Below are 11234 nucleotides of genomic sequence, written 5' to 3'. Positions count from 1 at the left end.
ATTATTGTATTTTGTTAAATGTTATATTCTGTTGTCTTAAAAAAAATAAAATAAAATCTTATAACATGACTTGAAGCTCACAATAGTCAATTTCACCTTTAATTTTGTTGTATTTTAACACATTTATTCCAGTTTTACTTTAAATAAAATGTTAATCTTGACAAATCGCGACACAACTTAACGCCACCTCTAAATCTAACAAGTCAGTGCACCGGCAAAAGTAAAAGTTTGGGGCACATTTGTCTGAGTCTCACTTTTATTGCCGCCATTTGACTTGACAAAGGCTGTGCTATTGTCTGCCGGATGCACTGGAGTCGAACGATCTTTTTCCCAGGGTCCCCGAAGGCAGCGCTGGGCCTGAAATGGGGCATTGTGTTTCATGGCCTGTGTCATTATGACTGATGGCATTTTTACGGACACGTTCAAGGATGACCTCTACTGCAGGAATGTGGAGCGCCGTTAACATGCTAACCATCTTCATCATCTTTATCACCGTGTGTTTTGTACTTGGTATGGGAGACAACCACGGCCTTGGTGTGGCATGATACAGAGCGTAACCCCGACATCATCAGCATTGCCCTCACTGCAGAAGGTAGTTGGGTCTGGCTTTGCTCGAGGCATTTAATGTGAACTATGTAACTCCCTCTCTATATATATTGTTTCGCCTGGAATGCTGAATGAAGTAAATTGTAGAGGTCTATAGCATTGTTGGTGCCAGTGCTGTAATTGTGTTTTTGCAATGTCAAAATAAACCTCATCAAATACACACCTACACAAAAAGTATGTCAATCGTTTGTGCTCCGTTTGTGCTGCTTTAGTTTTTGAGATATTAACGATTCTTTCACAGGTCGAAGTGGGGTCAGCCAGCCCCCAGGAAGCTTCAAAATGCTCTAAAATGGCACAAAATTGTGTCATTTGTTTGTGCTGTTTAGTGCTGAGAAAAGTTTTGTTTGTGCGATTATGGTTCTTAAGATATTAGCAGTTTTCTTTTCGGCCAATGACGTCTAGCCGGATTCATCAAAATGTTTCACACCATGGAAACCATCTGACCTTGCAGCATTAGGATTCGTTCGCTCGACGGTAGGCAGGTACTTTTTAAAATTTTACCTAGTACTACTATTTGGTCGTGACGTATTTAATGCGCCGCTAACGGGGATAACTGGTATATTAAGCTTTTCCCAAATCCTGGAGGAAGAAGGGCAATAACGTCTTTCCCCTTGATAAAATTCACCAAACATTCTCTTTGTTCCGGCTTTAAATCCTCACTCTTGGGAATCGTTGCCAACACAGAATGTCTGGCTCTTCGCTGATTGGCTGGTGCCCGGATCCGCAATTCCGGGGTTCTTGCAAACCGTCTAGTGTATTCCGATTCCTGACCTAGTCGCTACAGATAAATGAAATAGAGCGGGGGCACTAGGTGGCGCCAGTCTGGCTAGAGGACATCATCCAAACCCAAAAAATGTTAAGTAGCTTCAAACAGGCAGAAAATTTGACAAAAACTTTGTATTTCGTTTGTGCTATGACAATTTTCATGTGTGCTCGTATCTTTTAAGAATTATTTATTATTTTTTCCAGAAATTATATGATGTAATTTCTTTTGGTGACTGCAGCAAACTCTGCAAAACTAGTGAAGATGAATGATCTCAGGTTGTGGAAAAGTCTGTATTATATAAAATATGAATCAAAATCAAATTACTAAAGACTGATACAGACTTTTCCACAGCCTGAGATCATTTATCTTCACTAGTTTTACAGCGTTTTGCTAAAGCCGCTGCAGTCAGCTGAGTGGAAATTATGTTATATAATTTCTGCAAAAATAATAATTAATAATTTTTGAAATATACTCACACAAATGAAAATTGTCACAGCGCAAAACAGCACAAATCAAATTCAAACGTTTTGTATAATATTCTGCCTGCTCTGAGGCTATTTAACAATTCTCTTGTCTATTTTCATACATAAGGTGCATTAAGTGAAATAAAACACGGGACTCGGACTTCGACCAGGTTTCCATGCTCTAGCCCAGGCGTCCACAATCCATTGGTCAATAGTGGCGTAACTCACCTGCCGTTGCCTCCCTGTCTTGGTGAATGTGTATTACTCCACAAGGCCATAATGTTCCGACAATCCATCAAACGGTGCGGCTTCGAAGTTTACCAAAGTCGTACGAAAAAATATGACAGATTTTTGAGTGCTTTGTACCACATAAAATCAGTTCGAGGTCAGTAAGCACAACCGGAATTAATATATAAGGTGCACCAGATTATAAAACACACTGTTGGTTTTTGAGAAAATTAAAGGATTTTAAGAGCTCCTTATAGTCCGAAAAATACAGTACTTGTGATTGATATTATATGCCATGTAATTGTACTTTTACTTGAGTATAAATCTCAGTACTCTCTCCACTATTACCAAGGAGACCATAAATATAAAGGGATTTCTTAACGGTTCTTGGATGTGTGTGTTGGTATAACGCTGAAATTCTAAACCTAACTAAATCGGTTCCACTTTCTCCTCACTCACCTCCAGTTTAACCACACCTGAGCTGCGTCCTGTGTTTTCTGTTTTCCCTCCTGGACGTTTAACCGCCCCCATCAGTCCAGTTGGGCGTCTCCTTAGCGCACGCGTGGACGGCCCATTTGCATAGATCCGTCAGCGCGGCGCACAATGACAGCCACTTTCCTTTAAAAACTCATTAACTCGGCGGCGAACGCAATTACACTGGATCAATGGAAGCCCCGACCGCTGACAGCCGACATGTCCTCCCCGTCCCGATGGGCAGGGCCGCTCCCGCCGCACGGGTAATGGCTGCCGGAGGAGTCGGGCTGGGCGTCCCGGGGGGAGCGGGGCGTTAGTGCCGCTCTCCGTCTCAATCAAAAGGTTAACGAAGGGATTTTTAAACAACAGGAAGCGGTCCGTGCATGTGTCGAGAGGGGCTCGGCGAGGAGACGATGGATGGATCGGGATGGATCGGGATGCGCGGGGATGTTGGTAAACAGGCACAGAGCGCATTATGCATGGGCGGTGAGGCAGGTGATTAACACGGCTAATGTTTACAGAGGGAGAAGAGGAGCGGCGGGGGAGTGAGAGCGGATCAGGGCTCAAAGGGTATGTATGTTTCAGAGAATGACTTTCTCCATCGGGGGTGAAGAATCCGTGTGTCATTCGTTCATTTGTTTTTCAAATTAAAACCAAAAATAAGAAAATGAAAAGAAAAACTAAAATTTTTCTTCCCTTATTTGTCTCGGAAACCAAAATGAAAAAATGAAGGAATGAAGGATTTGTTTTTGTGTTTTGTTTTTTAGTTTCTTTTGCACTGCATATGGACTAACCCAGGACTAAACCAGGACTAAACCAGGACTGAATGAGGAGAACTGAACCAGAACTACACCAGGACTAAACCAGGACTGAACCAGGACTAAACCAGGATTACTGAACCAGAACTACACCAGGACTAAACCAGGACTGAACCAGGACTAACCCAGGACTAAACCATGACTGAACAAGGACTGAACCAGGACCAACCCAGGACTAAACCAGGATTGAACCAGGACTGAACCAAGACTCATCCAAGGACTGAACCAGGTCTAAACCAGGACTGAACCAGGACTAAACCAGGACTAAAACAGGACTAAACCAGGACTACAGTAAACCAGGGCTACACCAGGACTGTTTATTTATTTTTTTTCGTTTTGGGGGGTTTTGGAGACAAATAATGAAGGAAATGTTTTATTTGTTTATTTTTTCGTTTTCTTATTTTTGGTTTTATTTTGAAAAATGAATGAACGAATGACACAGGGACAGTAAAGCAGAAAAGGGAGGGGTATTTTCATTCAAATGCAAAATCCAGATGCAGTTTGTGCAGTCCAACAGAACTGTAATAGCCAGACACAAAGTAAATCGACAGTTAAATGACTGCCTGACCGGCCAAGACGACATTATTTTCCTCACGGTGTTTTCAGCCCGAATGCAATTACACTGTCAAATGTTAGAAAAGCCAGCAACATACAGTTTATCTATAGGAAACTTTTTGTAAAAAAAGATAAAATAAATAATAATAATAAAATAAATAAATAATTGTAACTTTTCTGACAAGTTTTGTCAGAAAAGGCTCTATGCACAATAGGATCTGGCAAACTCACTGTTAGTGTCACTACTTAGTTTACGGAAGCCCTGAGAGGCAAGAGAAAAAAAGAGGCACATAATTTGGGCTCCATTTTATTTATTTATTTTTTATTTTTTTTAACTTTTTTTTTCTTAAATTAAAAAAAAAATCTTTTGCATTTTTGTTTTGTTTTTTGAGTTGTTGGTGCAAAACAACAACAACAACAACAACAACAACAACAACAACAACAACAACAACAACTTAGAAAATAGAGCCCAATTACATGCCTCTTTCTTTTTTTCTTCCTTTTTCTTGCCTTTCAGGGCTTCCGTACTACTTCCTATGCAGTGTTGTCTCTTTTGCTGAGTCATGCTTAAATGAATAAATATTTAAAGATAAGGCATTGGAGAGTGAGTTGTGGGTGGATATCACTAACAACATGTTAAAAACTGCTCTAAATCCAATAAATACTGCAGTGGAGTACAATGAGTTTAGAAAGAGAGATGTTTATGTCTCAACGTTAATGCTAATGCTAATTTTGAAGCATAATAAACATTAAAGCAACACCACAAACTGAAGTAATCTACGAATAAAACATAATAATAATAATAATAATAATAATAATAATAACTGGGTTGACTTTATTTTAATTAATAGATATTATTTGTATGTTTATTTTATGTTTTATGATTTTAATAAAAGTGATAGTTTGAGACACAGCGAGCTAGTTAGCGTGTTGCTGTGCACAGAGCTAATTCAATTTGTCTTATATGTTTAATAAGTAGAAGAAAGCATATTTTAAACAAATCCAGGAGCACTGATATTTGAGAGAAGACTGAAATTACTACTAATACAAGACTGTACCCCACACATTTAAGAACATCGACGTGAAAACTATAAAGACATAGAATATGTTGTTCTTTGTAGAGGATTATCTAAACTAAAGCCTGCAGCCTTCAGAATTTCATAACTAAAAGAGTTGAACAGACGTAAATAAAACTCAGATATTGGCTCGTTTTCCAGTGTTTCTGTGGATTTTGAGCTGAAATACTAGAGATATTCCTCGTGCCAACCATGGATACAGTTTGTTTATGTATTTCTAAATGTCAGAGCTCCTGCAAGATGCAAATTTGCGCCTGTCCAGCCTTTGTTCAAACATGCTGCAGGCATCAAAGACGTGCATCTCAAAGCTTCTTCCCTTAAATGCACCGGGGAGGAACAAAAGCCAAAATAATGACACAGAAAGAACTGAGAACCAGGGACTGAGCGCTCCTCAGTTTCCCGTGTGTCACTAAAACAAAACGCCTGATTGAACGACCGTCTTTGACTTTGGCCTGAGACACAGAGGAGGAGGAGGTGACCAGACTGACATCTCCAGAGGACATGATGAGTCTCTCGGTCTGGGAGTCTGTTCTGACCACAGCCACAGATAAGAGGAAGACAATGGCGGCATGTCGATGTAACACCTCATTCATCCTGGAGTGCTCCGTAAAGCTCTGTGGACGGGAATTCAATGTCTTGATCTTAAAACCTTGACCACATGGTAAACGGTCACATTTTTATATTGTGCTTTTTCACTTTCAAAGCACTAAAAGCACTTTATGACAGGGACACACATTTATACACCGGGAGCGTCCCTATGTTCTCATGGCTTTATGTGCCCTCATCTCTGAGTTTTTTTTTTTTTTTTTTCCAATAAGGCCGTATGTTCCCACATTTCCATTATCATCAGTTTGCATCAGATTTTATCGCAATTTCTCACAATTGGTCGTCAACTACACCCAAACTATTATCCAGCAGCAGTTAACTACAGATGTAATATAGAGGTCTTGGTGCAAATGATGCTAAGTTGAAATGACTCTGAATCATCCTTTGTGATCACAGACCGTATATATGAATGGACAGAGCTAACGCTGTAGCTGTCGTGTGCCAAATAGGAAGTTCTCCAGGAGGCTCTTCCGGCTCCTTCTGACTCTGGTTCCATTTGACTTACATTAGGATCTTGTCGCCCCTTTGTCTGTAACTGCAGCAGTGAGTCTCGTCATTTTGGTCTTAAAATGTTTGTATTAACCCACTCTACATGATCTTGATTTTTTTTTTTCTTTTCGCTATTTTGTCCGTCCAAAAAATCTTACTCATAACACTAAGCCTGACTTCAGATTGGCTCCTTTAACATCATGGGCCTCATTTAAGTGGCACTGGACACTATGGGTGACGTCACACTCTCTAAGTCCACTTCTTTTATACTGTCTATGCTTGTGTTTGTGGTATAAAAATAAAAAATGACTTGAATTAGAGCAGGGGTGTCAAACTCATTTTGGTCCAGGGGCCGTATTGAACCTACTTTGATCCCAAAGGGGCCGGATCAGAAAACTCATTGCTGTTTTTGGGGTTTATATGCCATAAGTTCGAATATTTGTGCAGAGAAACGCAAATCTATTACAGAAATCTTTTTTTAATTGATGAACTCTTTCTTTTACAAAATATTATTATATTATGAACAACATGAAACTTTAAGAAAATCCTGCACTCAGCTCCACTTTTCTCATTTTGGACATTTTGAGGGTGTCACGATCAACAGTCAAAACGATCGTCCTTTAAGAGCGTTTGGAAAGAGACAAGTCTTCATTTGTGCTGCTCTGGTGGGAGGGGCCACGTACAGAGACGCTGGAGACACTGCTATGATAAGCGCCGCAGAAAATTAACAATATTTTAATAAAAAATAGAACTAAAATATTTTAGTAGAAAATCCCCCGGGCCGCTTGTTTGACACCTGTGAATTAGAGTTTCACTTTGAAAAATCTGAGGAAACATAGGGCTGTGGGAACATAGGGCTGACCCCCATACACCGGTGTATGTAGACACTAAAGGTTAAGTGTCTTGCCCAAGGGATTGGAGAACGGGATTTGAGCCTTCAGCAGTGGACAAACGCTCTACCAACTGAGCTATTGTTGTGTTGCCCTAACATTTGACCCTGACCTTTCACCATGAGTTTTGAATCTTACCTAGTTCTTCTTCTCAATTTAATTTCTCTCCAGTGCCAGTTGAGGAATCGGAATACACTAGACGGTTTGCAAGAACCCTGGAATTTGTAGATCGCACACCGACCAATCAGAGAAGAGCTGTGAAGCCATGACGTCAAACTCGTCGTGCCTGTCTGGGTCCTTTTTGTGGTACAGCACAACAGTAAACAAATTGGTCGAGATGGATGTAGACGAACACAGACATTCTGTGTTGGCAACGATTCCCGAGATCAAGGATTTAAAGCTGGAACAAAGAGAATATTTGATGAATTTTATCAAGGGGAAAGACGTTATTGTCCTTCTTCCTACGGTATATGGGAAAAGCTTAATATACCAGTTAGCCCTGTTAGTGGCGCATTACATACATCACAACCAAATAGCAACGATGATGTTAAATTAAAAAAGTACCCGCCTACTGTTGAGCGAACGAATCCTAATGCTGCGAGGTCAGATGGTTTCCACAAAGTGAAACCAGCTAATGAATCAGGATAATGTTTTTGGAGCTAAAATATAAATTCAAAGTGGTGAATGTGTGATGGATTTGTTTGTCTATCGAGCAAATATAGAGAAGAGATGATGTATGTGTCTCATGATGACGGGTTGTCAACTGTCTTAAATTGGGCCAGTAAATAAATTATTCTACTAAAAACTAATTTCTCATTAAATTAATGACTTCTTAACTATTCTAACTTCTATTTTTTAATACTCTGTTCAAGACATTTCCCTTGTGGACCAATACAGCTGGTCTAAGTCTATCCGAGAGAAATTTCAAATCTCATCAGCTAAATTAAAACAAATGTAAATATGCCAAATTATAGCCACGTTTTTTTAATTCCACATGGCAATGAATTAATAATGTGAATGTGTACAAAAACAAAATAAATGAATAAATAAGCATACCTCTCTAAATGCACACAACAATACAACTTGTTCTTATTAACGCCCCTCCATAAACGCCACAGTGCTAATGGCCATTACTGATAAGCACAAGAATCTTATGCAAATGGTTACGTACTTACTTATTTAGAAAGTACAAAATGGCCAGAAGGAAACAAAGACAATAACACATGTTTAGTTACAGAGATTATGCATTGCTTTGTTATTGGCCTTTAAACAACTAATGGCTTTGTAAAGAACCACACATTACTTTTTCAGCTTGGACACAAACTGTACTGAACTCTGCTCTAGGGCTTTATATAATAAAGGGCGACTAGCAGGTCTACGAAAGTCCAAAGTTTTTGTGAAATCTTAAAAAACACAAGAATTAGTCTTGCTGGTAAGGCTATCTTAGAACTAGTCTGGCAATGATTTATTTGCTTAAAAACTGCCCGAGACTTCTGTGTGTGACGTAACAATCCCAGGAAATTCAAAGTTCAAATTCATTGTTTTGTGATTTAAGAGCGACGGTCAAGCCTGTGATAAGGGAACAATGTTACAACATGACTAAACTCTATTTGTTACTTGTTTATTTATTGTGTGCGATCACGGTGGGCTGCGGGCAGAGGGTGGAAACTGAGAAACAACGTGTTCGTGGGGATTCACGCTCTGGTCGAGAGTTCACACGGTAGATTAGCATGTTCAATAAACCCTGTTGTTTAAAAAAAACACCTGCATTTCACACTATGACCACTACCTCAAACCTTTGGATACAAATTTCTCATGATTTTGGATACTAAGGCTGTCTACAATGGGGTAGTACATTTGCAGAGTATCAGGAGTGTGCAGGGATATTTTATTCTGAAAATGTATCAGATCTGTCAGTGGTGCGCGTCCTGTTTTGTTCATGTGATTTTGTCACATGGATCTATTAAAATAATTGGATAGGGTGTTGCTGCTGGTAGCTGCCTTCTGTTGATGTAATGACCCTCACTGATACTACAGCAGAAAAAAGAAGAAAGGATTTTTCTCACAGAGCACAATGTAATCACAAAGTAAGTAAGTCTTTATTTTAGGGGTGTCAAATTATCGCGTTAATTGCGATTAATTAATTACAGTCATATTTAGCGCGTTATGTTTTTTTAATCGCGTTAATCTCATTTTTAATCTCTAACTTTAGTGTTTCTGTATGTGAGTTTCTTTATTATAAAACCTGTTTTTATGTGTTGTTGGGACAACAACAACACACACACACACACAAAACACATTTATACATTTTTTTATTTCGGTAATTCCACTCATTGCCGGAAAGCCACACAAAACGTGCGCAGTAACAGCGATGTAAACGTCATGTTAACGTTAGCGGCGTCAGTCGCACAATGGACGAGGTCGAAGAGTCAGTAGAACAGAGGCAGCAGTGCACAGGTAAAAACACATTCGTGTCTTGGAAATTATTCTCCCCGACGTGAAATATAAAAGAAAATAACAAATATAATATCGCCTGAAAACAACCTGCATAGACTCATGATGTCTGCACTACTGTCCTATAGTGACCTGCCACATGAGGGGACACGCACACAAACACACACAAACACACACAAACACAAACACACACAAACAAACACACAAACAAACACACACACACACACACACAACACACACACACACACACACACACACACACAAACACAACACACACACAACACAAACAAACACACACACACACAACACAAACACACACAAACACAACACACACAAACAAACACAACACACAAAACACACACACACACACACAAACACAAACACAACACAACACACACACACAAACACACACAAACACACACACAAACACACACACTTCATCATCGTCATTAACCTGAGAACGCGCGGACCACGTTTCCTTCCGTAGTTACACTGCGGCGGACACCGACGTGCTCCCGTGAGCCGCGTGTGGATCGTGTTTTCTCGCGTACGCGGCGTAAACTGCGCTTCCTCCTGTGCGCCTCTAAACCAGAACTAAAACCAGAACTAAAACCAGGTCTAAACCAGGTCTAAACCAGGACTAAACCAGGACTAAACCAGGACTTAAACCAGAACTAAAACAGAACTAAACAGGACTAAACCAGGTCTAAACCAGGACTAAACCAGGACTAAACTAAACCAGCTAAACCAGGACTAAAACCAGGATAAATCCATTCCAGGACTAAACTAGGACTAAAGCAGGTCTAAACCAGGACTAAAACCAATGATCTCATATATAAAGCATTTCTCTATCAATAATATTTTTAATATGGTTAAGGAAAGACTGGACTTTTTATTAAAAGTTATTATGTTCAGATTTCCTCGTCTTTGCTACTTTACAGCAAACAGTTTCTTATTCATGGAGACTTGGGCTCAACAGCCAATTTGGAGAGATTTGTTAAACAATAAATGACTTTATAAAGTCACTTTTTTAAATCTATATCAGTCTTTTGATCTGCCACAATAATGTAATAATGAATTTAAATGAAAATACCTCAAATTGAAGGCTTTTCTCAGCAATTTTTAGGTGAGATTAAAATGAGATTAATTAGATTAATTAATTACAGATCATAATTAATTAATCTCTCAATTTTTTTAATCGCATGACAGCACTACTTTATTTATATAGCGCTTTTCACAGACATTTTTGTCACAAAGACGCTTTTCAGGGCATTATTCATTCACTCTATACCCGGTGATGACTGACAGAAGCGCGGCTGCCATGCCAATCGGCACCATCGGTCCCTCCGACCACCACCATCACTCACGCACTTCATACTAGGCAATGTGGGTAAAGTGTCTTGCCTAAGGACACAAAGACAGTTACTCCCACTGGTGCCCCACTGTGGCACCTGATTTTCCCAGTGGTCTCCCATCCAAGTACTAACCAGGCCCGGCCCTGCTGAGCTTCTGAGATCTGACGGGATCAGGCTTTGACAAGCCGGTATGGCCACGCAAACTGCTCGTGTTTGACTGACAGGGCACCTAAAACTTGCAAAAATGTCAGATTTGTTGGGTGATTTTTACCCATTTTTAGATCATAAACTTTTTCTCACCTCAGAACCCTTCAGTTGTCTAGCTCCTCTCAGTCTGACTGGTCAAAGCGATCACATAATACACAAGACCGCGCTCCTTACATGTGATCACGTGCATTCGTGTATGCACTACTGCACATGCTCAATCGGCCTACAGTCACCAGAATTAACTCG

At 39.8% G+C, this 11234-nt stretch overlaps 1 pseudogene; it reads right to left on the bottom strand.

Annotated features, from left to right (window-relative positions):
* Window positions 1–10865: 10865 nt before the first annotated feature.
* LOC129412204 (5S ribosomal RNA) lies at window positions 10866–10983 on the bottom strand (annotated as a pseudogene).
* Between the last annotated feature and the right edge of the window lie 251 nt (window positions 10984–11234).

This window comes from Boleophthalmus pectinirostris, unplaced genomic scaffold (genome assembly GCF_026225935.1).
Source record: "Boleophthalmus pectinirostris isolate CB_2022bp ecotype Guang Dong unplaced genomic scaffold, ASM2622593v1 HiC_scaffold_7, whole genome shotgun sequence".
NCBI classification, from domain to species: Eukaryota; Metazoa; Chordata; class Actinopteri; order Gobiiformes; family Gobiidae; genus Boleophthalmus; species Boleophthalmus pectinirostris.
This window is presented reverse-complemented; position numbering and strand designations above follow the sequence as displayed.